We start from the raw sequence: 27388 nt of genomic DNA on the forward strand, positions 1-27388 counted from the left end.
ACTGTGTTCTATTTCAAAATCCTAAAGGTCTGGTCTGGATTGTCTTCCCTGAGTTCAGGCAGTTAGGGAGGCCATCAGCCTGTACTTCCCATTGGTTGCTGGCAGTCCCTGAGGCCAACTCAGCACCCCTTGACTGTCTCATTCCTGTATGGGCACAGGGGAGATCCTAGAGCATTTCCCTTCCTAATCAAGCACCTGTGGCTAACCAGGGTGAACATGGATGTCCATCTTCTCAAGACAGCATTGCTCAGACTGGGGAAGAGTTCTTACAAGAATCATGTAGTTAAAAGGGAATGAAGTGATAAATTCTCAGAGCTTATGTGTGCTGGTGGTGTCAGTGTAGAAATACAATGATATACATTTATCTTGACATAATCAAGGTATAATTTCATGGAGAGAAGCTAGAGAAGATCAGGATCACTGCCACACAGGTAAGCAGCTTTTCTCTCTAGGTGGGGTAAATTAAGTGCTGCCTCCTGCTTACAAAGCTTTAAGATTTCCCCTTGCATTTAAAGAAACCAGTTTGTGCAAAACCAGAGTCACTTGCCAGCACCCAGGCTCAGTGCCACACGTGAAGAAAAAAAAGAGTTTGTTGTTATTCAAAGTCCATATTTCATTTTTAGATCAACTAAAGTCCATGCTCTCAGCTGGTATAAACCTGCTCCTTTGACTTCAGTTAAATTCTGTCTGTTTACATGGGCAGAACATCTCTCAAGTGCATAAACTGTGCTTTAGCACTGCATAACAGAAACATAATCTGGCAAGCAGCCAGTTTGAACAGCTGCCAGAGTACTTCAGATCCAAAGATGATTCCTTGAAGCCCAGCTCTTCCCTCCTTCTTTAGACTTTTATTGAAAACAGGACCTATTCCACAGTCTCTGAAGTCATACTTCTTGCAAGTATGCAGCACACTGCCCACTTTCTCCACGCATGAGTTTCACTTTGCAGCTGTAAAGCCTTCTTCCTCAACTCCAGTCAGTGTTTAAGCTCTTATTTCCAGAAGAAGTTTTAACAGTTCCAGTGCTTGTCCTGTTTGCATTTAAGTCAAGCAGGCTCACGTTACAGGTTAGCCAGTGCAAAATTACTTACTCTTTTCTTAAAAATATTTGTATAATCTGACCAGGGTATGCAAGGTAGCAATGCACTAGAGCTATTCTGGATTCAGTGAATTTTGTAGGTTTTACTATAGAAACCTCCAAGTTTGAAGGTGTTCTGGGTGGTGCACATTCAAACATAGGAATTATGTGCTAATTAGTCCCAGAGAGAAATAATGTGGAATATTCACATAGGAATAACGTGTTAATTTGTCTACAGCAAGTCCCACAGGCTCTATCTGACACTGCAAAGCCCTTGGTGGATCTGTACCTGATCACAGCACACAGGAGATGACACTTGAGATCTCTTCGCTCATGGAGGAGTTGTGGGCTTGCCCAGCCAAGTGCACCATGATGTGTTTGACGTGGCTTCTGGGACAATGTCACCCTGGAAAATGGAGAGAAATGCTGCTGATGTGCAGAGCACTGGGCTATGATTCCCGGGTGCTGTCAGTTCTGAACTGGTGAAGACAAATGGCTTCCAGACTGACAATGGGCTTGATTCTGACAAGGGTGACAGCTGTCAGTGGGCCACTGGTGCTCTTGTGTCTCTATTCTAAATAACGCTTGGTTGGGCTTCCAAGGAAAACTGTAGCATTAGTCATACGTGAATCAGCTGTAGCAACCCCACCCATTATAAGCCTTATGCACATTGCGTGTTTCCAGATGTTTCTATTTGTCTACTGCTTCAGAGCAGTCCATGCTCTGGCTGGGCCTGAGCTAGTTAGCAGTGCATGGGATGAAGTCCATTTACCAATGGGGCTTAAAATCTGTTTTCTTCTAAGCTTTCGGGATGTTTCTTTCTCCTTTTCCCTCCAGCTCATTGTCATTCCTGCAATGAGTGCTGTCTGTTGACACTTCTGAGCATGCTTTTTGGACAAAGCACCACCTTTCTAGCTTGAAGCTTTTGCCTTTGTCTTCTAGAAGTGAGTTTTCAAGTTCAGTGACCACACAGGAGACAAAGCTACTAGCTTGGGGCAGTTGAGTTCTTTAGGATTAAATATTTTCAGAAAAGAGTCTGCAAACAACAACATATAGACTGTCCCTTGCATTTAGGGTTCATCAAATGCCTTGGAATAGCAACCAAAATAGTAAAAATGACACACTGCTCTCAGACAAGTCAGAAGTTACAAAAAAACAAAAAAAGAAAAAAAAGAAAAAGCTATATGGGCTAAGTATGTCTGTTTTGTTTTGTTTTGGTTTTTTACTATTTAGGGAAGATTTTAAGTTTATGGAAAGAAATAACTTTCCAGTTTTGTAAACATAGACATGTGAAGCTGTTGCACAGTGCTAAAATATTTTTTTACGTAATTAGAGTAGTTCTTTTATCAGTCATCAGATTTAAGGAAACCACTCTTCATGTATCATGGGCTATTCTTTCAACATACTCTGTGATTCATCATCCAAAACTAAGAAATTGCAGGAATGTTCTGTGAACTTTTCATCTTTCCTAGGACTCACTGCCATAGAAGTGCACACTCTGTGACCCCTGACAAAAGCCTTATACAACGTGAGATTCAAACTGAGACTTCACCAAGTCTTTCATGGAAAATCCTGCATTTTCTCTGCAGCTTTGCTTTATTTGATCAGAGCTAGCATATAAATCTTGCAAAAACATCAGTTTTACTCTCCATAACACAGTAATAAGAACCTTTCACTGGTGATGCTAATTAAGAAAAACATTTCTCCATGGCAGTGGTTTTCCTTTGATGTTCCTATCAGGACAATGCAAACAGTCAAGATGCCAGAAAGCTGAAACTGTATTGCCTGCAAGTATGTCAGTAATACCTAGTGTTGCAGGCCTGTCTTCCAGTCAAGGCACATGGGGTTTTGTGTGTAAATTATTGGAGTCCTAGTGGGAATTTCCCACATAAATCTCTCTCCTGTCAATCAGTTGAACAACAGTGTCTTCAATGCTTCTCTCTGTTTACGTATCCTCCTCCTCTCACAGTTGGAGTTCGTTTTACAATAAAAGCTGTTGGGCTTATTTCCTTTCTTTTTAAATTCTCAGCACAACAAATCAGTTTTAGCAGCTTTCTGCTTCTTAGTTGTTGTTACATCTGTGCACTCCAGGTACTGCAATACACACCTTGGGAGTGAAAGGTTCACACACTGTAAATTAGACACAGACAATATCTATTTGGGCCATCTTGCCTGCTTGTCTGAGACATCTGGAGGTTGGGATTTTGTAGCAGAGAATCAGTGCTGATTTCTACAACACAACACCTGATTATTGCCCGAGTGAGTCGGGTTCTGGTATCCGGACTCAGGAAACTCGGGGCAGATCTTGACAGGTCTAAATCCTCGGGGTTTGGGGGCAGTTTATTATATTGCCTGATATTTATACACTCTGCTTTAAGCCCTCTGGGGATAACTCTTATCTGCTCTGTTTCATTTAGGCACTGGTTCTCAAGAATGACTTTCCCTGGCCAAAATGTCTTTCAAGAAAGATAACCTTTTACTTCCTATGGAGCAATGTAAAGCACTCCACAGGCACAGCACAGTGGAGAATGCAGCTCTGCCAGTAACCCTGCCAAGGCATTTATCTTTTCTCTGCCTTATTTTTCTTTCACATGAGGCTTTCACATCCACTTTAGTACGTTAAAGATGATGAGCTTTTGTGAGATGGCATTCTGGTGCAGGTGTCTCTGTTCTACTTTAACTACTTCAGCAATCTGCAGTAAAATGTTAAAGGCTATAACACCTTGCTGCTAAATGTCTTCTAACTTTTCTTGATGAAAGGCACGTTTGCCAGGTGCAAATAGTCCTTCACTAAACGGACTAAAATTTTAAAAGCATTTCAACAAGAAACTTTCCATAAAATTTTAAAGCATGTATTTCTTAATCCTGTTGTTAATTTGTTTTCACCATGCTATCTGCAAAGATAAAATATTGAATTATCAGTAGAGTTTCCTATTACAAATAACACTATGACTTAGACATAAATGAAGCTATTTTATCACTAACAACAGGTATGCCCATGATGAAGTGGAACTCAGAAGCTCTTATTCGAGGGACACAATCCCTTTATGGACAAAACTGCCTCTTTTTTTGTTTTTAATATTGCTCACCTGTAAATACATGAGCTACATTAAAGGATAGTGCATACAGTGTAAAAGGCTATTTTTCCTGTTTTCTGCTTCTAGTTATCATCTGGTTTGTTTACAGCACATTGCATGTGTCATAAGATGCAAAATTTGTGGAAAAGTGTTAAATGTCAGGCTGTAAATGAAACACTACCAAGAATTATGAAGAGATGTATGTGGTGAGGAAACATCATTGTGCAGGGTAAACTTGAAACAATAGTGTTTTATTGACTTCCTATTTCAAAACTAATTGCGTGTTCTGAGATTACTTTGGGTCTGAGAAATGAATGCCATGTCTTATATTACTTTACAGTTTTTCACTTTTGTGTAGAAGAACATTCTCTAGATGACAGAAGAAGAATATATCCTGGCCTAATAAAGTTGATCTGTAGGTCAAAAGGATTAGTTTAATAATCATCATAAATGATTAAAGGATATTTATCAAAAGACACTGAATCCTGCACTTCTGCCAAGGTTAGTTGATGTTAAAATTCCTCATGCTAAACGAGTGACTGTTGTATCCTGACTGGATTAATCATACCCACTGACGACAAAGTGCCCTTTGATTTAGAGACCCGGGTGACCACAGTCAGAGTCTCAGGTGTGCCTCAGAACTGCTCTTCCCATCTCCCAGGCTGAGGCTGACCACCAGGCTGAGAGCTGGGATACCTTGGCCTGCTGCTAACCTCCATCTGCCCTGCAATTTGGATAAAAGTTTCTTTTATCCAAATACCACTGTTTCTTTTGCCGAACCTTTGTCTGCAGGAAGTCAGTCTGTTTGGCAGCAAGGTCTGCCTTTCCCTTTGTGGGGCCTTGCACTGTGCTGCTCATCTTCTTAGGAGCTGGGGGGTGCCCTGACCCCTTGGGGTGTGTTGGATTCCTGCCTACTGTCTCCTGCTGCTGTGACAGGCTGGAGCTTTCTGCAGCAACCACATCGTTCCTGCTCTAGGACATCTTCCTCTCCTTGTACCCAGGCTTATCCAACCCACGGAAAGGGATCCTTCCATATTTTGTCTTCTCCATTTTGAATTCTTTGTACTGAGCACTCCACTCAGATGGTAAGTGCTTACATTCAAATAAATGAGAGCACTTACTAGAGAAAAAGCAATGGGCAGTAGTTGCATTGGGAGTGTGTGTGTTATCCATGAGGTCTTCTCTGAAATTAGGGTGAGAAATTGGAAGAAGTGGCAAGGGGCAGCTCGAATTGTTTTGAAGATTTCTTGGAATACAGTGTGCCACACAGATTGCTTTCTGGGAAGTTTATTTTGTGTGATTGGCTTTAGTATATGATGGATGCAGTATGGAAGTGACTCATTCATTACTTGGGTGCAGGGGGGGTGAAAGAAACGAGCAGTTGGCTGTCACTGCAAAAAGTTTTCTCTAGTGAACTCTCTGAGGGATTCCCATTTTGACTTTTCAGATAAATCCTCTCATCCTATTCTCAGCCTAATGAGAATGTCCCTCCTGCTTTCACAGGAAGACATTTTCCCAGTTATGCAGCCTGCTTGGAATAAGGGCTACAAGGGAGATTAATAAATAGCAAAGGAAGGAGTTAGGACTTGGTGGAGGGCAAAAGTGAAATTAATTAAAATCAGAATTTCCATTATGAAGCAATTTATGGTTGTTTGGGGTTGCACAAATACTTTCCTACAATGTATTCATGTAGATATTATCCAGCAGAAATCCATTAGTCAGTTAAATAAACAGGCACAAGTATATGGTTCTTTTTTTTTTTTACTTCATTTAACTCTCCCATACTGAGTATGTACTGACATTCAGTGGGGAGGGGGTTGTTTGTTAAGTGACCATCAGGACATTAACTGCCCACACCTGCTGCCAGGCCCGGGGTGTGTGGGTCGTGTGTCCCCTGTGGGGTGGATGCCTGGGAACTGCTTCCTGGTACTGGGTGCAAGGGGAAGGAATGGATGGCTTTGGTGGCAGAGGACACTCTGAGCTTGGCAAGCAAAGGTAAGGCAGCTTAAAATTAGTGTGCTGCATTCTTATTTTTGAAACAAGGGTTTTGAATGTAAAACTACTGAGCTACAGTGAGTATGAACCCTACAGTGATTTTTTTGCACATAAAAGTAAAACTATACTCCAACAGCAGAAGAGCCCTTCAAATATTTATTCAACATTTGTTAGAAATAATGTATTAGTGTCAATGTGAAAGACTATGTGGACAGATCTTGTAGATGCTGAAATGGAGGGATTGCTTTAGCTAACATATGGAAAATATTTACAGACCTTACACAATGGTGCTAAATAAGAGTAAGTAGAATGTCAGATAAGCACTGCATTCCTTTATTTTCTCTTAAGAAACAGGAAAAAATATGTCTCTTTACTAGCAGAGGGAGAGGATTGACTCAATATTTGAAGGCAAACTGATTTGGGGGAAAGTGTGCATTTTAAGCAAAGTGAAACATCAGTTTTAAAATCCTTAATAAATTCAAATATCAGGATATCTTTTCTGAAGCCTGCATAAAAGCAGATTTTTGTGGAGTAGGACCTTGGGTTACAGCTCAGTTTTCTTTTCACGTCCGTTTAACTACAGTTAAAAATGAAAATGTGACAATGACCCCCATCCTCCTCACAGTGTTGGGGGGGGGGGGCACGCTAAGGCTTCTCTTCCTTTCCTCAGCCACTAGGGTTATACCAAAGGATTTCTCATGGAATCAAAAGTCTTAGAGACTGAAAGCAGCAGGGTCTCTCGGAGGGGCAACTCAGAGGTAGGGAGCAGAGGGTGTCACACAGCCCTGAGCATGTCCCTGCGCTTGTCCCTCCTGGCAGAAGGCAAAACTTGTGAACTGGGCTTGTCTTCCAGAGCAGAATCCAGCTGCTTGGTCTTAAGGCTAATTCCATTTTCCTGTGCTTTTATACTATTTCAGTGCTTGTATTAATGTACTTTGCTGCTCCCAAAGCTCTAAGGGGTTCCCCAGGAGCATCGCAGAGTAGCAGTGCTGTGCCCCAGCACCTCAGCACACCGGGGTCATTGCTCAGGAGGAGAGGGGCAGAAGGGAGCTGACAGCCCCAAAGGGATGCAGCAGGACTGGTGCTGACTGGGCTCTGCCTTCCAGCAGCCAGAGTGGTTCCAGCAGGCTTACGGACTTGGGCTTGGGTTATCAAGTTTTACTGTAGATTTATTAGTATAGAGCAGGGTTTTGTGCAAATGATCCCATCCACTTGAAGTGATGGGAGGCTGGGCTAGTGATGCTTTTTTATTTATTTTTTTTATTTTAAGCCATAAAAGTTAGCTGGCTTTCTAACAGAGGCAATGTTGCTAATATATAGGAAATAAAATGCATTGCTAACTTGGTGATGAAAAAACATGCCTTTGAACAAGTGTGTTACTAAAGCTGAGACCTAAGAAAGTTGGCTAGTGTGGAATATTGGTAGTTTGAAACAATGACATTTTCAAATGTTGCCGACCTAAGGATTTTCTTTGACTTTTACTGGTGTTTCTTTTGGCTATGCTTACTTGTTTATCTAAGCAACTCTGGTCATTCAGAGAGAGAAAAGGTAAATAAAGGAAAGAAACTCATACAGGCCACCACAAATAACTTCTGCTATAACAGCTACACTTCTTTCATTTTGTGACTCTGAAACTATATTAAAATATATTTATTCAGTAAACTTTTCCATGTTTCTAAAAGGAGCAGGGTAGAGAATACTGATCCATACCAAAATGCTTAGGAAGTACCTAAGATTTATTAGCTTTGGCACAGGCCTGCAAAGGGAGTCCAATGTCATCATGTTTGAAAAAGGAGAACGGTGGCAAAGGGTGATTCAAGTGCATAAACTCAGTTAATTTACAACATGATCTTGGTTTTAATAAAAAACAGGAGAACTGGTACACAGTGCTGGCAGAAAGTCTGAGGTGAAATCAGATTTAGCTGTAGATACTCATAAAGAAGCATAGCCAGTGATTGCCATTGCTACATTGCTGCCTTAGCTTTTTGAGATGACCAAGTCTGTATGTTTGGGTGGTTTTATATTGTGTTTTTTTTATGAGGGGGGGTTTTGTTTGTTTTGGATTTTTTGGTTGGTATTTTTGAAGGCCAGTCTGTGACTGCATCTGAGGTACTTTTTGTATGACTGTGCTGTCCTGGTCTGCTCTGACTTCCACTGACAAACATGCACCACATCACTTGCTGCTCAGTGCTCACACACGTCAGTGCTGGGTCAAAAAGGAACCAGCTGTGGATGCATCTGAGCTGTCTCTGATACAGCTCCAAGTCTGGAAAAAAATAATTCCTCCCTCTCTGTGCAGACAGTGTTGTGCAATGGCCTGAGCTCACTAAATACTTTTGCTATACAGTGGAAAGTAACCTAGGTACAGCATCTGCGTTAGTGGCAAGAGGTTTGTTGAGGCAATAGATGTTTGGGGGTTTTTGCAACCTGTACTCTGTCTCTACCATTTATTTTTTTTTATGTTGATGGAGTTACAAGAAATTGGGACAACAATGCCATCTTGGCCACTGTTTCCACAGTATTTTCCTGCTAAGTAGACCTGAGTGATATAGCTTTATAGTAGAACTTCAGGAATCAGCTTAATTCTATCACTGCCATACACACAAAATTAATGTTATGGAGTTTGTTATCCAGTTACAAACTGCTTTGAGAAAATACTTTGTGACATCTTTGCTAACAGTATTAAATGGTTACATGAAGAAAGGTGGCTAATTATTAAAGCAAATGGAAAAATTCAAATAATGCAATAAAAAATCCTCATGTGCTTTGGTATGTGGTATTGTAATTTTTTCTGAAAGGGGTTAGCTTGGCTAGCAAGATTTCTATCATCATCCCTTTCCTGTTCTACCCCTTGTGTACCTTAGCTCTGTGTTGCTCTTGCAGGTGGTGTTTGTTGCAAAATGCATCTAACCTCCAAGGAATCTTGATGACTACTTCTCAGCATACAAGATGCTATTTGTGCCAACTGGTCTCTTTTTCTGCTTTTGACATTAGAAGTTTGCCGTGGTTTTTCTTCAGAAGTTTTTTGCCAGATGCCTTAGTTATTCTCATGTTTACAGGTTTGCAGTTGCTGAACAGTATTAAGAATATTATTTATTCCCTTTCCTTCTCTAAGTTCTGGGCTTAGACAGAATCTCTATCTCACTCACTTTCCTATTTAAGGACTTCAGCAAGCAGTGTAGCATTCCTGGGCTGTTTATTCTCTGAAACCCTCTCCAGCATCAAAGGGAAGGATCCAAAACAAAGGCTGTCAGATAAAAACAGTTAATACATTCAAGTAGTATGACAGTTAATGTTTGTGTTTTAACTTAATATAATATGAATGCTATGACAAGAAAATGGCTGCAAATACAGTTTACAACTATAAGTTTACTTACAGCAAGTGCTAGACAGCAGTGCTAGCAGTCTGCAAGCTGGCCTGTCTTTGTGACTACAAAGAAATACAATAGATATTGTATTTCCCCATCTCCTTTCCAGGTAGTCAAGATAGGGAAATACAGCTTATATTCAGGGTTAGGATAATAAGGTATAGAGCTGGTGCAACTGCCCTAAGATTAGCAAGGACTACATTGCTCACAGCTGGGGAGTAGCTAGAAGTGAAAAAACTCAGTAAGAATCTGGTCTTGAAAAAGCTTCAGTGATCTTGGGGGATGTGGCTAAGACCAAGACCAGAGTTAAAGTTAGGGTATGAAATGGAAAAAGCCAAGGGTTCCTTGTGGTATAGAAGCAAAAAGTGGTTGCCAAGGGAAATGGTGGGCAATGTGAGGACTTTGCCCTTGACAATTTAGGGAGTAACTGGTGTAAAAAGCTTCAGTCCATCCCCAGTATTATACTTGGATTTGGGTATAACAGAGAGGCAAAGCCCAGGCGGACACTAACCCAAACTCAAACCTTAATCCTAGTCATGGGCTGAGCCCTAACCCATGACCCCCAGCTATGGCCCAAAGGAATAAGCTGCCAGAAATCAAATGTTTGCATAGTCCACTTTTTGCAGCTGGTAGGTGCCCTGCTCCACCTGGTGTTCCTAGCCCTGGGAGTTCTTGTTCATCCTAACACTGACCCTAGTTGTTGGCTGATCAGTATATAATAATGCCCAGTTATCACTTAGACAAATATGCCAGGAGTTAGTTTTTGGTGTGTCTTACCTATTCTTTTGTTTGCCACTTTACATTCTGGTCCTACCTGGAGCTCAGCTGTGTCCCTCTCATAGAATCATAGAATTGGCTGGGTTGGAAGGGACCTCAGAGATCATCGAGTCCAACCCTTGAACCACCGTTGCGGTTGCTAGACCATGGCACTGAGTGCCACATCCAGTCTCTTTTTAAATATCTCCAGGGAAGGAGAATCCACTACTTCCCTGGGCAGCCCATTCCAATGCTTGATCACTCTCTCCGTAAAGAAATTCTTTCTAATATCTAACCTAAACTTCCCCTGGCACAACTTAAGACCATGCCCTCTTGTCTTGTTGAAAGTCGTCTGGCAAAAGAGACCAACCCCCACCTGGCTACAACCTCCTTTCAGGTAGTTGTAGAGAGTGATGAGGTCTCCCCTGAGCCACCTCTTCTTCAGGCTGAACAGCCCCAGCTCCCTCAGCCTCTCCTCATAGGGTCTGTGCTCGAGTCCCTTCACCAGCCTGGTTGCCCTCCTTTGGACCTGCTCCAGGACCTCGATATCCTTCCTGAACTGAGGGGCCCAGAAGTGGACACAGTACTCGAGGTGTGGCCTCACCAGTGCTGAGTACAGGGGCAGAATCACTTCCTTGGACCTGCTGGCGACGCTGTTCCTGATGCAGGCCAGGATGCCATTGGCCTTCTTGGCTACCTGAGCACACTGCTGGCTCATGTTCAGCTTCCTGTCAATCCAGACTCCCAGGTCCCTTTCTGCCTGGCTGCTCTCAGCCACTCTGTGCCCAGCCTGTAGCGCTGCATGGGGTTGTTGTGGCCAAAGTGCAGGACCCGGCACTTGGCCGTGTTGAACCTCATCCCGTTGGAATCAGCCCAACTCTCCAGTCTGTCCAGGTCCCTCTGCAGAGCCCTCCTGCCTTACAGCTGATCGACACACCCCCCCAGCTTAGTGTCATCTGCGAATTTGCTGATGATGGACTCAATCCCCTCATCTAAATCATCAATAAAGATATAGAACAGAACTGGGCCCAACACTGATCCCTGGGGGACACCACTAGTGACCGGCTGCCAACTGGATGCAGCCCCGTTCAGCACCACTCTCTGGGCCCAGCCCTCCAGCCAGTTCTTAACCCAGCACAGGGTGCTCCTGTCCAAGCTGTGGGCTGCCGGCTTATTCAGGAGGATGCTGTGGGAGATGGTGTCAAACGCTCCTAACACTATATATGGGTTCAACCTGAATCTGTGACCAGCAGGCATGGCACAGAGGCCATGGCTGAAATTCTTGTGCAGCCTACCACTAACTTTAAGAGCTTCTTTTTAATCCCACAGCAGCTGGAGCTATTATTTCAAGGCAGTGAGCAGACTAGGCAGTGACTTGACAGCCCAGGTTACTTGCTGTACTTAATAACAAGTACATTACAAAGAAAACATAAGACAAGAAGTTCCTTCTCTCCAGACCTATCCTGCTTGGCAGCCAAAGAGCTTCTATATTGGTCTGTACTGAGGCTTGTAGCTAAACTATTTAACAGAGTCTACCAGAACCTCCCTGTCATGGTCACAGTTCATCCTATTCTCTAACTCAGGGCAAATGGCCTCTTGGTTAGCACAGCTTGGTACATCCTTTCTCCAAAGATACTGTTTCACAAGGTTGGGTAACAAAGATTTCAGGACTGTGATTCTGTGTTCAGCAACAAAGCAAAATTTTTTACATTTAGCCTTGCATCAATGGTTACTAACCCAAGCCATTCAGCTAGGGACAGAATCACTGTCAAGGCCATGGAAATGCACTAGCAAATGTAATGCTGAGCAAATGTCTAGTACATCACATCACATTTTTGAGAACAACCACAAGGTAAAATACTCATTCTTTGGCAAGGCAAGATCCCAATTCAGAGGTGCCAAAGGAATTCACAAAACTTTGGAAAGCTCTACATATTCCTTCCTCTAGGGAAAGGGGGAACTCAAACATTATTTCCTTGATTGTTTACAGCTGAATTTGAAAGCTGGAAATCCACCAGGGACATGAGAACTTCAACACAGTTTTGTTGCTACAATTAGCACTTTGTGGAATATTGATTCTGAAGCCATTGAGCTTGTTCTCAGGAGTCTGTTTTGTAAGTTATATTGGAAGGTTTGCATTTTATAACCCAGTTGGAATTTACAAGATTCTTACATGCACTGATTTAAAAAAATCAAGGCTATGTATTGAATTTTTTTTAGATCTCTGCTGTGCTAACACAGATAAGAGAAGGGTGTATTCAACCATTCAGCCACTGTTAACTCAAGGACTAGCAGACCACACTACCTGGCCTTGGATGAGGCAGCCAATATCATTTAGATATAGAAGGTCATTAACAGCAACTTCTCCTTGATGTGAAAGAGAACATTTTGTTCAGTAACCTTCCCTAGCCCTGGGCTTATCATACTGTTAGTAATACTCTTTGATAGTTTAAGTATCTTCCCCTGCATGTATTTGTACTCACAAGTGTGTTGCAGATAGTGTCTAAAGCAGCAGTGTCTGAGTCTTCATACCGTCCCTGTTAGTGCTGAAATTTACTCAACCTTGGCAAATAAAATAGATCACAGACCTGAGTAAGTTGCATGGTACTTTACTAATCCTCTCTGGTGTGGTCACTTGTGCATGTGAGAGATTGCCACAGTCTGTGCATCTCCCAGATTCCATCTCCTTGTCTGATTGTTTTGAATTGAAAGGATTGAACAACATTGAAAGGATTTTAACAACAGAGGAAATTCTGGTGGTTTGTATAAATTTCTGAAGAAGAGGTTTTCCCTATTTTCTTTTTCAAAGCAATTTTTGATGTGAACAGTCCATAACACACTATTTCCAAAGTCAAATCTCCAGGACAGCACAAAATTTACTGTGTAAATTCTGTTTATGACAGTCCCTAATTTGCTCCTTTGCTGATTTACATCCCACTCCAGTGAATGATGTCTCATGCAAAAATTGATAGGCACACTGCTGGTTGTCCTTAACCTCCCGTGTTACTGAGTGATGCTGAGAACCAGTGCAGGTTAGGCAGGAACTGGTGTTTCATCATGTTGCTGTGGTGGTAATAAGCTTACAGACACAGTCTGCAATGATGGATCTGGACAGTTGGCCTTGAAGAAAAGTCTGGCCTGTTTAAGGGCTAACAGAACAAGAGGAAAGAGCTGTCACACCTCCAGTCTGTTTCTGTATAAGAGAAACACTGGACTGTTTTGCTAGTTAGAGTGGAAAGTGTATTTGGTCTATGTCTCATAAATAAGAAGACACAAATACCTCCCCACAAATGAAGCAGTCAGGAACAAATTGAAGAGAAAAAAAATAGCTCACCCAAGCACATTAACCACTCAGGCTTAACTTGACTTCAGGCTGCAACAAAAGACTTTATTAGCCCCTACACTTGATGTACTCAGTTTATTTCATCACCTAGGGGTTTCTTTTCCTGCTTCTGGCAAAACAAGAACCTGTGAAGATAATTGTGTTCACAAATGTCACTAACTGTGGAGGAGAAAAGTGCTGGGACTCCTTCACATGTTTGCTCTTGTCTCTGCCCGGGAGACCAGACAGTGCTTGCTCTGTCAGGAGACGCTGGCAAGAGCGTGTGTTCCTTTGGCAGACATGCAACTTGCTCTATTCACAAAACAAAACAAAAAACAAGTACACAGTGTCCTTTCTCCTCAAACACTGGAACTGAGCATAATGCCATTTCCTTGCTCAGACATCCAAGCCTGCCTTCCAGCAAGTGCTGTGCCCAGGTCCTGGCTCTGCCTGCTGCTGGCTGGGCTGGGGCTCAGCCCGCCCCGTGGGCTCCCACAGCTGCAACCCACCCGTGCCCCAGCTTCATGTTTACTTCTGTCTCCAGGGGAACTGCTGAAACCAAATAGTTCAGAATCAAATAATCCAAGCCTTGACATCTATCAGCCTATATCCTGGGCAGTGCTTTCAGGTGTTTCTCTGAAACACAGAGCAGTTAAATTGCTAGTTTATTTTGCCCGAATGCCATTTTCTGGCATCTCATAGATAGGTGAAGGCTCTTGTCATCTCCTCACATGCTCTATTCTGGAAGATTTTTGTTGGCAATGCTCAGCTTTGTGCTTATGAGGACCAGTTAATATTTAGGTGATGCTTTTTTTAAAAAGGTACTTGATCTTTAAATCTTTGCGTTGGGTTTTTTTTCCTGCCTGTGCATTGTTTATAGTGGTCTGGCTTCTTCAGTGCTGAGGAAAGCATTGCAGACACCTTCTGCTGATATAAGATACTGTTAGCAGAAGTGTAGCAAATACATCAGCAGACAACAGAGGTACTTAAGCGTTTAAGAAAGATTGTAATAGTTATTTTACATGTTTTAGTTATTACTGCATTTCTGACTTTTCTTGGATAATTACTTCTCACAAGCAAATTTGCAGACCAGCTGTGCTGTGCCAGTGTGGCATGCAGTGACTGCGTGAACACTGCCACCAGGGCGAGAGGGAAGGGAAGGGGGAGAGGAGTGCAGTGGAGCTGTCTGGTTTGTTTTTTAGAAAAAAAACTTTCTAAAATGAAAGTCTCATCTTTTATAAGCATTTTGCCATTGAAGAAGCCACCTGGGTTATTTCAGAGAGGAACTGAATTTTTGATCCTAAAAAAGCAGCAGAAAGTTTCCACAACCCTTGGTCTGATGCATCATGTGCCAGTTGGGTGATACTGCAGGGTGCCCAGCTGGCTGCAGATGCTGATGGAGAGAAAGCTGAGACTGAGCAATCCACCAGGCCTTGTCTGAAGACATTTTTTCCAGATACCAGGAACTATTATCTCTCCTGGCTTCCTTGAAATGTTGAGTGCTAAAATAAGTGCAGTAGATGGAAAAACTAAGGAACATACAAATGACAGATTAAATAAAGGGAAGGCACAAACTTTCACATTTCAGGATTCCTTCACAAGCACACAAGTAGATTACGAAAGATATAGGTGATATTATGAAAACCAAGATATATAAAATTCTGTATGACATATATTACCTCTATAGAAAACACACAGCCCTTTTAAGTCTCAAGAGCAAAATCTGTTTTTCTATAGATGGTAAATCAGGTTTTCAGGACAGAGGGAACAATTTTTGAAGTTGGAGGGAAGCAATTGTTCCTTGATTTGGAAAGCAGGGCCAGGGCAGGATGATGCAGCCTGCTTACCAGGACACAGATCTCAAGCCGCTACTTGATTACCTGTTGCAGTCTTCCCAGGAAATTGGAAATTCTACATGGAATGTTTATGAAAGAAACTTTTCACAGTTTACGCTATAGTGGAATAGGCAATTCTAATAACTTCCAATTACAATAACTTATTATATATATATGCACATATATAGTTTTATGTTATAAAACTGTGACTGGCTTGGGACAGTGCTTACAGAGAAAGTGCTGCCTCCCTGGACACCAGGAGAGGTCTTTGAGCTGGAGCTCCCCCAGAATAGCAGGAGGGAGCTGCTGGTGGGGCCTTCTCATACTTCTCATGAGGTGCTTTCTTTGGGAACACCCTGATCCGAGGCTCCAGCTGCTGGACATGTCAGTTCCCCAATGGCTCTGGGAATGCCATCTTCTCACTTCTCCACAGAGCCTCTCAGAGGGTGTGTCCTGAGGAGGATGTGCTCATGCTGCAATGCTTAATTCTGTGGGAAATGCGCCCAGAGTACCGAACAGCCACCTCCAGTAGTATCTTAGAATTGTGAAAAAGTACTAAAACAAAAAAATGGCAAAATCTTAAACTACAATATCTCAGAGGAGCCTGTTTATGCAAAAATGTTCTAACTGAAGTGAGGCCTGGGAATGCATGAGCTGTTGAGTCACCTTCCACCCTGACATTCTTTCTCTTTTGCTGTTACCACAGTATGTTTCCCTCTTATGTGGGAAGTTCTGTCAGTGTTTCGTTGTAATTAGCTGGCAGGCACTGGGGATGCTCTTAATGAGCCAGCTCGGTGCTGCCTGGGTCTCAGGAGGGTGACTGACAGCCAGGAGTTGTACACAATAGATGCAAAGATGTTGACTTTTGCAGGAATGCATGAAATTTGTGTAAATAATCATGTCGATCAGATGCATATGTTCTGGATAATGTCTTGTTCAAGAAGCTTAATTTGAAGTGAACAGAAAAAGAACTATCAATGGCTTGAAACTGGTGATTGCTTGAATGCTCTCAGGTCCCTATGGATGTTGTACAGAGCTTGAGAAGTTTCTGTTGCATGTTGCTGGTCCTTTCTTTATTCAGTCTTCTCCTGTGTAGTCATCTTCTATCTCTATAGGCCTGGTTTTTGTCTGGGATGTTAATTGAAACGTTTTTTTAAAAACAAGACATGCATGCATATTAAGTAGGCTGGCTGTTCACTCAGAAGAGCTACAGTGATGTTTAAACAGAGCAGACAAGCATCCCACTGCTGCCCTCTGACTGTACAGCTCCGTAGGGCTGGGACATGCTGTGTATGCAAGGAAGCTCTCCTGAGGAATATGATGTTTGCTGCAATTGATTTGTGAATGTTTCTTGGGAAAGAGAGCGTATGACAGTATGAGATCAGCAGACTGCATCAAGGAAATATTAAAAAATAAGGGACACTTTCTCCCCTCATTTTAAGGGGAAGCAAATTTTTCTTCAAAACCAGGATCAAGCTCTGAGTGCAGGGGTATTTCCCAAAGGACTGCATGTTCTCTGCTCCCCTTAGGTGTACTGAAATGTCCAAAATGCTAACAGGTTCATAGTTTAACATTGCTAATTCTAAGGAAGCCTGACAGAGTGCAACATTTCTCTCATCGAAAGCCTCTTTTAATAGCCTTGTGCAAAGTGCTCTAGGGTCAGTAGAAATGTTCCATCTGACCTCTGTAGGCACTGAATCAGGTAATACATCCCATCTATCCTAGTCATCTGTGGATGTACGTAAATACCATGCTGTAGAAGGTGCTAAAACTGTGTAGCACAGTTAATGAGTTTTGTAGTATCTTTAAAATGTTCCTTGTAAGTACCAGAATACAATACAGTCCTTTAAAAAAAAAAACCATCACTGCCACGTCCCAAAAAAAGCCCTACAAAACAAACAAACAAAACAAAACCAAGACCAATCAAATGAAAAAACAGAAAGAACACAAAATCCTTATCTGGAGGTCTGAACTATTGAAGGCAAATACTGAAGGTCTTCTTTGAAGAACTACTCCCTCTTACTGTGTGGTGTCCAAAAACAGTCCAAAGAAGTTCTGTGAAAATAAAGGTAAACAGAATGTCCTGGTGTAATAAAGCGTACTCAAGGAGCCTGTGGATCCCTGCATTTGGAAAGAACAGGTATATTAGCAAATGGATTACAGATGCTTTACAGACTTGCTTTCTTTATTGTGCTGCAGTTGGAGTTATCTCTCTGGATAGTACATATCTCTACTGTCAAGAGATTTTAACTCCTGTTAATGTTAGGGAATGGATGTTACTACTTGTTGGCATAGGATTTAGCTTTATTCCTGATTAGACCTCAAGTATGAGTGTTTTGTCATTAAACTTAAAATTCTTAGTAACTTTGTCCTTCTCCAGCAGTGGCGCAAAGTACCACAAAATGCAGTAGCAGTACTCCAGTGTTTACATGTGTTGGTTTAATAGTGTGTGTATATATACACACAAATAGATACATCTTGAAATTTGGGGCAAGTACCAGGAAAATTCTTGTCCAGGTTTCTATAGGTAGTTTAAGATTAATTTAAAGAATCACAAACTTTCTAAAATGGATACTACTTTTGGTACGGTGAAAAGCAGGATGTTACTTTTTATTCTGTGGCTAAGAAATTTAAAATTGAATGATTGGTGCTCTACTTCTCCTTCAACATTCACTCTCTAAAACATGGTTCTGGATGTTTTGATACTTTTTCTAACTTCTTTGACATTATTGCAGATCTATTGTGCCGGGATCCCATTCTGTAAGATGCCAATGGGTAACAGCTCATGAAATCCCTGTTAGAATGATGTCATCAGTCATCATTAGAGATCTCTCTCCTTGGAACCTTTTGAGGTTGTTCTGATTATTCTGGCAGCTTAAGGGGCAGAGGAGCAACAGCAGCCCAGTTCTTTCAGCAGGAACTGAGTATTAGGTGGGATATCCCTTTGCTTTAGACTTTTTTTCCTTCCACGTGCTGTTCGTCTTATAAGACCTTTCTCCCCAGTGCTGGAGATGTCCACTAGAAACTTAGTCTTTTTAAAACCTCTTTGCTTGCTTTTTCTGTGCTGGAGTGGAAAATTTCACTACATTAATGACAAGCTCATGTTCAGAACAAACACATTTTCCTTTCAGTACTCTGCTAGGGGAGGGTGAGAGTTCATATTTTCTTCAGCTGTTATTATGGTTGACTTTTGAGTCTTTCCATTTAAATGGTTTGATTTATTTCACTTGTCAGAAATTTACACAGTCAGAGTTCTGGTAAAATATACAAATATTTACAGATGGCAACATAGTCTGGAGAATTGTCCTGATAAATAGTCCTCTTCACAGCAATTTGCAGGGTATCCAGAATGAAGTGACACTGCAAAAGGTTTGCTAGAAACAAGCAACAAGAGACAAATAGTCTATTCAGTGGAGATAGCTGGTCTCCATTATGATTTTGAATTTGCTTTCTCTATTTTATTAGCATTTTCTTAGTCCACTTCACTGGAGAGAAGTGTCATCTACACTAACTTTATTTGCCTCTGACAGACCCTTCTGCAGAGCAGCTGCCTATGCCCTCTGAATTAGACCAGGTCAAGGTTTAAGGAGAGTTTCACGTTTCATGTATCTCCTGTTTCAGGAGCTTTCAATATGATAAAGTGGATATTTGAATGTACCTGGTGAGGCTGCTTCCCTCTACAGCTAAACAAGTATGTGCTGCTTCTATACATTGCATCTCTACAAGCAGGAAATAGGATTACTCTAGAGACTACCTCTGTTTCAGGAAAAATAACGGTGTTTGCAAGATCTCATAGTCTAAATCAGATCCTCTTTCCTGTCCTCCTCTCAGAAGTCATCAGTTGAAGAAAACAGCACAGTCTCTGGATCAGTCCTTGTGGACCTCGGGTCATAGCAGCAGTGAAGCTTTCATCATTTATCACCATATGAAAGACTTGGCTGCTGTGAGTGGGGCAAATCTGCCCTGGTGCTGGTTCTTGCCCTTGCACCAGGACTCGTGTTTGTTTACATGACTGTCTGGCAGACCAGACCAGAGGCACAAGCACAAATGAAAATTAAAATTAAAGTTTTGGGGCAGAAAGAAGGGGGGAGGAATCAGTCAGTTTTCATCTTGATTATTTCTCCTGGTTGCACTGTCATTTTTACTGGAAGAGGGGAATGTAAAATCACCTCTTCTGACAGCAGCCCTCGCTTCAGTCAGCATAAGCCAAGTGTAAAACCACTGACCAAACCCCAGGCCTTAAAGCTCTCCTATTTGGCAGAAGAATCAGAAGCATGGTTATCCACAGCTTTTGGTTTGCTATTTTAAGCATCTGGCTTAGTGAAAAATGGTTTAAAAAAAAAAAGAAAAAAAAGTTGTCATTACTTTTAACTATGAAGAGCATGCAGCATGGAGTTCATGCAAGATATTGATGTTTGTAACAGCTTCAGATCTCTTAAGGACCTGACATGCTCTGAGACCATAGCTTTATTCTGTTCTGATTAGAGTATGTCCACAAAACTTATGAAATGGCACAAACAAGATGTCACAAATGCTACTTGATTATTGAATGCTGCTTTAAAGGCATTGCCCCTTTACCTCCCTGGAGAGGAAGTTATGAGAAGATACTAACAAGACCCTTATTGCTGCGAAGTGAATGAGTCCTGAAAATGTAATAACTCCTTCTGGAAATTGTCTTCAGCCTCCTAAGCAGGCTTCCTAATCTCAGGTACTTCAGATTGTTAGGGAGAGGAAAGTACTTGGGATGTGGAGAGGAGGGGTTGCTGAAGTCTACATAGGAGCCTTCCAATAAATAACAATGTATTGTAGCATGGTAGATCTAACTTCCACAGACATCTAAACAAGGTAGTGTGTCAGTCTGCTCCTTCTTCTTTCCAAATGCTTCTCTGTTTCTTCCTTTGAGCAAGTCCATTTCGAGCTATGCTAAATCCTTTTGACCTCCAATATGCATGGACCCTCAGCTGTAATTGTCTCTTATCAACATTAAGGCTTTTACAGAGAAAACAATACCCTGCCCTCCCCTCTTCTATTTATAAAATAAACATCCCAGTAACTGTGTAAACAGTGAATATTCATAAATTATTGCAAAGCAGATCCAGTTAATTGCAACAGGATCTTGATAAGGCTACAGCTTATGTATGTGGACTGTGCTGTAGCACTTTCTTGACTACACTGTATTTGAAATGTTAATCAACCATTACCCTAGCAAGAATTTATGAAGTTCTTTTGTAATACGGCTGCCACCCTACACTTAAAAAGTAGCCATGTTAATACCTTGCTGGGATGAAATATGATGAAACATATTTAGACTGGCTTTGGCTCTTTTTGGAGCTTAGCACTCTCTGACCAAGTTCTTCTAGATGTGTCGTATGTGGAGGTTTTAATGCTTATTACCAGGTTTACTTATTGTATGTTACAAGCCATCTAAAAATCAATTATAAAACTAATCCTGCATTTCTTGTGCATTCAGTATTCTCACTGCAATCAGTGTCCTTGTGTGCAAAGAATGGGCAGTTGAGTCCCTGTTTTTACAAAGAGAAGTCCTCCGTAGAAGTCAGTTCAAAATTCTTTCAGAAAATTCAGGCTAAAAATGTTGATGGCTATGGTGTTGTGTCATAGCTATGCCCAATATTAGAGATGAAAATGGTGCTGCATGGTAGAGCTGGAGGTGATCTGTAAACATTGCATACAGCAAGTACTACAGCACGCCCGGGCACTGCTGCCTGGTAAATCCTGATAAATCTGAGATGAGGGCACATAGATGACTGCAGGGTGCCTGGGGGTGCTTCATTGCCTTGCACCTTGGCAGCACCAGTGCCAATCTCCCCTTTGATTTTGATGTTAAGTCAGTTTGAGACACTACATTAGGTACCATGCCATGAGGATGTGGTGCTCTTCAGTGCAGTGGAGAAAAGAAATCACAGCTTCTAAAAATTTGTTGGAGATAAAAAAATAGTCGCTAGATCAAACCTTGGTATAGGAATCAAAGATGCCTTTAGTGATCAAACAAGAAGTGACCATGCTGTTCTCCATGTAGCACCTAACACTAAGTGAGTGATATCAGCTTTATGAGGCCTGTATAAAAGCTTTTTTTCAAATCTCCCTGATCACTTATCTTGGAAAATCCAATCTTAACCAAGCTATATAAGAGAAGTTTAACTTAAATTAAAGATATAAAAAATTATTTGCGTAGTTCAAGTGAAATGATGGAAGATTAAATTATGGCAAATAAACATGTTAAATGAGGGTCAGGTTGCTCTCTTAATCAAATAACTTTGCCAAATATTTACTGAAATAAGACAGACTGTTGTAAAAGTATAAATAGTTTGTTATTTAAAGAAAAGATTCTTACAAACCTTATTTGGTATGATTCTTTGATCGTGTTATGAGTGGCTTTTTAATAGCGGGATTTCCATTGTGATTTTTCACTAGTAAAAAGAAGTAACCTTTTTCTGGCAAAGTAGATTTTCCTATAAATTTTGATAGAAAACATACTACTTATGAGACATGTTATAAACACTTCATACATTAACTTAACCACTAAATAAATATTTAATTAGGATGTTGCCATATGTGGGATTTGACTAGATAATTTGTTACTGTACAGCAACTTGTAATCATCAAGGTCTGAATCCCTGATAAGAAAGTTCTTAGAAATGTAGGGTGGAGAGGGAATGTTCTGGAAGAGAAAGCTCATAGTCTTTTGCCCAAATATGTTCTTTATGCATGCTTGTATTTTGCAGAACAGAATTGTTGGGGAGACAGTTCAGAAATATCCAGGTTGTGAGCAATCCTGACTTACTTCAATTTAGGCCACATTGGGTTAATGGTTATTGAGGCCTAGTTAGAGGCTTTCTGAGAATGAGCTACTGGGAAAGAGATAACTTAATTGGCAACAGAGGAGGAAAATAATTATGTGGGAAGAAGGTTCCGTGAGAATGGTATGTGTGGTTGGAGTACAAGGCCACCTGCATGATAGGATGGTGTAAACAAGGCTTCTCTATATGAAGTGAGTGCAAGTTGCTAATAAACGATTTCATACGATCATATTGGTGTGCACATGGAATCCTTAAGCCTCCGCAGACTGTTTTCCCACACAGAATATGTCCAGAATACAGAAAATAAGTTGCTGGGGCTTTTTAAATAACATTTTTTAATGGTTTTTTATATTTGAAAATTTTTAAAACTAACATTTTTAAGTATAGCACGAGAGTATATACATAAGGTAAATCAACATCAATATTGAGAACAAATGTGCACATTTTCAGTCTCCCTGACCCTGCAGAGGTGGGAGTGCCTGATTGCTCAGCCCTGCTGTGTACAATTCACAACACTTCTTTAACAAAAGACTAAAAAGCATTTAGAAAATACAAATTAGTCTCTTGTAGTGTAGAAATCCTGCATAAGGAAATTTAAACACTTATGAAATGAAAATTACACACTGCTTAATACAGAGGAAAGAGCAGAATTATTTGATTAGGTCTCAGTGCCACAGATGTTAATACCCCATATCCAGAGTAATTACAAATGGGATGGGGGTGGGAAAGTGGTAAATGTTACCAAGTGTGAATGGATGGGGCTTAACAAGCATCCCTGATGAACAGCTTAGGCAGTGGTTCTTCACCAGAAGGTTGACCCAAATCTTCTTGGTTATCCTCTGTTTAGTGTATCTCAAGATTTTGCAGCTGTAAGGCCATGGTTCCTTTTAGCTGAATGGAGGATTACTCATGGTAGAAAATGTCACATGAAAAATGTTGGGTTGTTTTGGAGACAGTCTGAAACAGAGACTTGGTGAGGTTTTTAGTCACTCTGTGTATGAAAAGCAATTTGGCCTGAAATCTTGAAGGCTAAACTGTCTGGCTGAAGATTTGAAAATAGTACTATGTCTGCGTAAGTTTTGCTGCTATTTTTAGGATTCTGATTGTGTAATCTGTAGCTGTGATGGTGTTTATGTGGTTCATTTCTTTGGCTCTTGTGGCTGTGGTAGTGGAAGATTTACCAACACTATCAGCTTTTACTTCCCTTGTTTTTCTATGACCGTCCAACCTTGCTTGAAGCATCCGTAGGAAGTAGGTCCATATTGTACTGAGATGTTGATCACAAGTACAAAGGCATTAATTTCTTTCTTGGTGTGAAAATGGGATGCTCCAAAGGGATTTGGACACAGGTCTCCATAGTAAGTGATGAAATTATTGGGAGTGACTTAGTCCAGGAAAGGATAAAGCCTGGTGTTCTCCAGGCAAGGACAGAAAACCAACCAGAGTCCCAGCTGCAAGTTACCAGAAGCTAGAACCATGAAATAAAATGGTGGCTGCTTGCTTTTGTTAACAACAGCTCCATCCTGAAATTCTGCCTGTCTGCACATCAGAAGGAGTAACAGAATATCAGATATTTTCTACTGAAGACCAAAAAGATCATTGATACAGCCATAAAAAATGTAAAGTGTGCTGTATTCCTAAAAAGACTTGCAGTTACCCAGTAAGACTATGAAGCCAGCTAAGAGCTAGACTGCCACCTAACTCTGAGCATAATCTCCTGTTATACTGTTTTAAAAGTCTGGAAGTATTCCAGATATGTGATTAGATGATTTGAGTCCAAATGATGCCTAAGCAAGTGAGGCAATAAAGAGATTACCCACAGATGAAGCAACTAAAAACATGTCAAACAACTGAAAAAGGGCCAATAGAAATGGAAACAAACATAAGGGCTACAAAACCATAGCAACAGTCAGTGTTGCTGGCTACAGTGATCTTGTTTTAACTGGAAATAGAACGAAGTAATGCAGGGGTTGGAGAATAAAAGATAAAGGCAGTTTCAGCATTTTCTGTTGTAAACCATGCCTTTTATGGAGGAATACAGCAGAAAGAGGTGCGGTTTAGACAAGTGATGTCAAAAGATTGGAACAGATAATTCTGTGAATGAAATGCATTCTACATCTAATACTTTTCAATGAAAGAAAATTCAAAGCATTAGCAGTTTGTGCTTACCACAGAAATAGTGCTGATGCAAGCACATTGCACAGGATCTTTCCTGTGCAAACGTCTGCAGAACAATCAATCAGGAAAAGAGCAATCTTTAACCAGTGACACTGTTTACATGGAAGGCAATCCTAGTCCTAAAGCTGTGTGAAATACAGTGGTAAAATGAAATGTCTTTTTAGTATGAGAAAGGAGAGAAGTAAAAGTAGCAAACTTACAATATACAAAAGATTAGGAAAAATATCCCTGAAAATTGACGACAAGAAAGAAAGTGAACAGCAAAGCTGAGCAATTCTAGAAATGTGTTTTGAGGGCTTGGGAGTTTGCCAGTACTCCATACTCTGTGGCCCTCCTTCAGCAAATTTGGAGCATGAATGTGCCTTATACCTGTAAGCATTCTCAGAGCTGAGGTGTGTGTGGAAATCGAGCTGGAGGCTGATGTAATGCTTCAGACTTTATGCTCACAGGTTTTCCGGTGTCCTGGTGGGTGGATTTCTTGCTGTCTTACTTTGTAGCTGCATATTTGCTACAGATGGCAGCCTCCTGGGCAACAAAATTGACTCTCTCTCCTACCTATGGGCCAGCTAACAAATCAGAGGTTTCTACCCTCTAGCAGATTTTATAGAAAAAGTCAAAAGTTATTTTCTCTGTGGGTAAACAAGTGATGGATGTACAAACAGTACAGTCACTAAAACCTTCTTACTGTAGGAAACCAGACTAAAAAGCAAGGCCTACTAAATTAATGCAAGGAGAAATGTATTAGTTGTTTAACCAAAGGGTGTGTTGATTTGAGTGACAGGATATGTCAGATGAAGGCATGAAGGGCTGGGATTAATTTGTTTGTAACACTCAAAGCACCAGACAATAGCGTCAGAATTTCTGCAAAGCTGAGAAATTCTCAAGAGGGTTTGCTCATCTGCTGACTTGGATGAAATAGTGGGAAGAAGAGCATCAGCAAACAGTTTGATGAGGCAAATTCCAGAATATTCACTACAAATAAACTATTTGGAAAGCACTGATTCCTGCCATCTTTAGTGCTGTGCTCCCAGTGTCCCACTGGACATGAATGCAAATATTTGATGGTTAAATAGGTTTTGACCAAAAAAATTTGCAGAAACACACTGAAACAGCATGCTAAAATCTATGTTTTCTGTTTGAAATTGAGACCACACACTATTTTTTTTAATTGATAGAGATCACAGATAGTAGGGACTTACAGGGATGGGAAAGCCTGAAACAAACGGGAAGAAGTAGAGCAACTGTAGGCAGGCTGGTGCCCTACAATGGAGGAGGTGCTGCTTACATATTAATTTTATGTGGAATTCTTTATAACCTAGGTAAAACTGCTCTGCTGTCTTTTTAAAGGTGAGGTTGTACAGGAAAGTCATCTATTTTTTAACCATGTTGACAGTGTTGTTATGTTATCCAAAAGCTGAATTCTTTATAAGTTATTTCTGTTCTAAACTTCAGCACCAACACAGATGCAATTGTACCAACAGAAGAAAAAAATCCCAGCAAAACATGGCTTCAAAAGCACTGAGCAAAGCAGAAGAGAGAATCTGAATTTTTAAAAAAATTACAAACAAGACTGTAGGACTGGGGTAGAGATATGTGCTCTGTATATGCATGGGCTGGGATTTTGATGTTTTTTCCTTTTCAGTGGCTGTGTGTTATCCATGGATTTTGATTAAACGAAACTAGAACTGCCTCTCCGAAGTGATATAACAAGGTTTCTAAAACAGTGCAGGGCTCCTTTGCTTCAGTGGTTCATTTTAGAGCAAGGTCAAAAAAGAAGCTATGCCAGTGTTCTACAATGGCTGAATTGCTACATGCTTTGACATGTCCAAACCCTGAGTATATTGCTGCAAGAAAAATCATAGAATCATAGGATGGGTTGGGTTGGAAGGGACCTTAAAGATCATCCAGTTCGAACCCCTCTGCAAGGGCAAGAACACCTCCCACTAGACCAGGTTGCTCAAGGCTCCATCCAGCCTGGCCTTCAACACTTCCAGGCTGGGAGTATCCACAACTTCCTTGGGCAGCCTGTTCCAGGATCTCACCACCCTCACAGGAGAGAATTTTTTCCTAATGTCTGACTTGATTCTCTCCTCTTCAAGTTTTAAACCATTTCCCCTTGTCCTCTCACTGCACACCCATGCAAAAAGCCCTACCCCAGCTTTATTGTAGGCCCCTTCAGGGGGAACACTGCTATAAGTCACTAATACTGATAAAAAGGAATCATAAACAAGATATTCTGAATGAAAACCTAAGAGGAATTGGCTATATTCCTGTGGGGTTTTCTTACGCAAAAATGCCCACAATTCTCTCTGTAGTACAGCATCACTTTTCATCAGGGTAACCACTGTCAGGAACATAAAATCGTTATGGCCAAGTATTTCCCACTGCCTCCACCCAGTCAGGAGGTTATTGGATAGATGTATTCCATCTGAATACAGATGGAAGTGGGATTTTTTCTTCCTTCTTTGTAGTATTTCAAAGAAATAAATGGACTTGTTAAACTCAGTCTACTTAATTTCAGCTTCAGAAGCACAGGGAAAGAGCTGGAGAAGTGAAAATCTCTCTTTGAATTTTCTTTATCTGTAAGACAGTAGATAGATATATATTCCTTTAGAACTTCAATTTTTTTGAATGCTGATTATTATAAAAATTAATGAAATTCTGTCAATTAAGTAAATATTTTGACCCTGTAAAAATACTAGTGAATATCTCAAAGTGGATAAAACATTGGACCCAAGGAGAGTCTATTTAACTATTGCTGATCTTGCACTTAACTAGTGATATATTTACTTAATCCTAATTCAGAAAAAAAAATTGATAAAATCTTGAATTCTGGAGAACATAGTTCAAGGTATTTGGATCCTTAACAAAACCAACTTTTTTAAAATGCAAAGAAAAACAGATCTGTAAAAAATCTGGGAGGATGTGATTTCTAACTTTAGCATAATCAACAGATACAGCTA

The 27388-nt window shown here is 40.9% G+C and overlaps 1 long non-coding RNA gene across 2 annotated transcripts in view; it reads left to right on the plus strand.

Annotated features, from left to right (window-relative positions):
• The first annotated feature begins 4758 nt into the window (after nucleotides 1-4758).
• LOC115598662 overlaps nucleotides 4759-27388 on the plus strand; it is a 45478-nt gene continuing 22848 nt past the window's right edge. For both annotated transcript variants that reach the window (XR_003987814.1, XR_003987815.1), the window contains exon 1: nucleotides 4759-5238. This is a non-coding gene — a long non-coding RNA (uncharacterized LOC115598662). The remainder of the gene's footprint in view (nucleotides 5239-27388) is intronic.

This window comes from Calypte anna, chromosome 8 (assembly GCF_003957555.1).
Source record: "Calypte anna isolate BGI_N300 chromosome 8, bCalAnn1_v1.p, whole genome shotgun sequence".
Taxonomy (NCBI): Eukaryota; Metazoa; Chordata; class Aves; order Apodiformes; family Trochilidae; genus Calypte; species Calypte anna.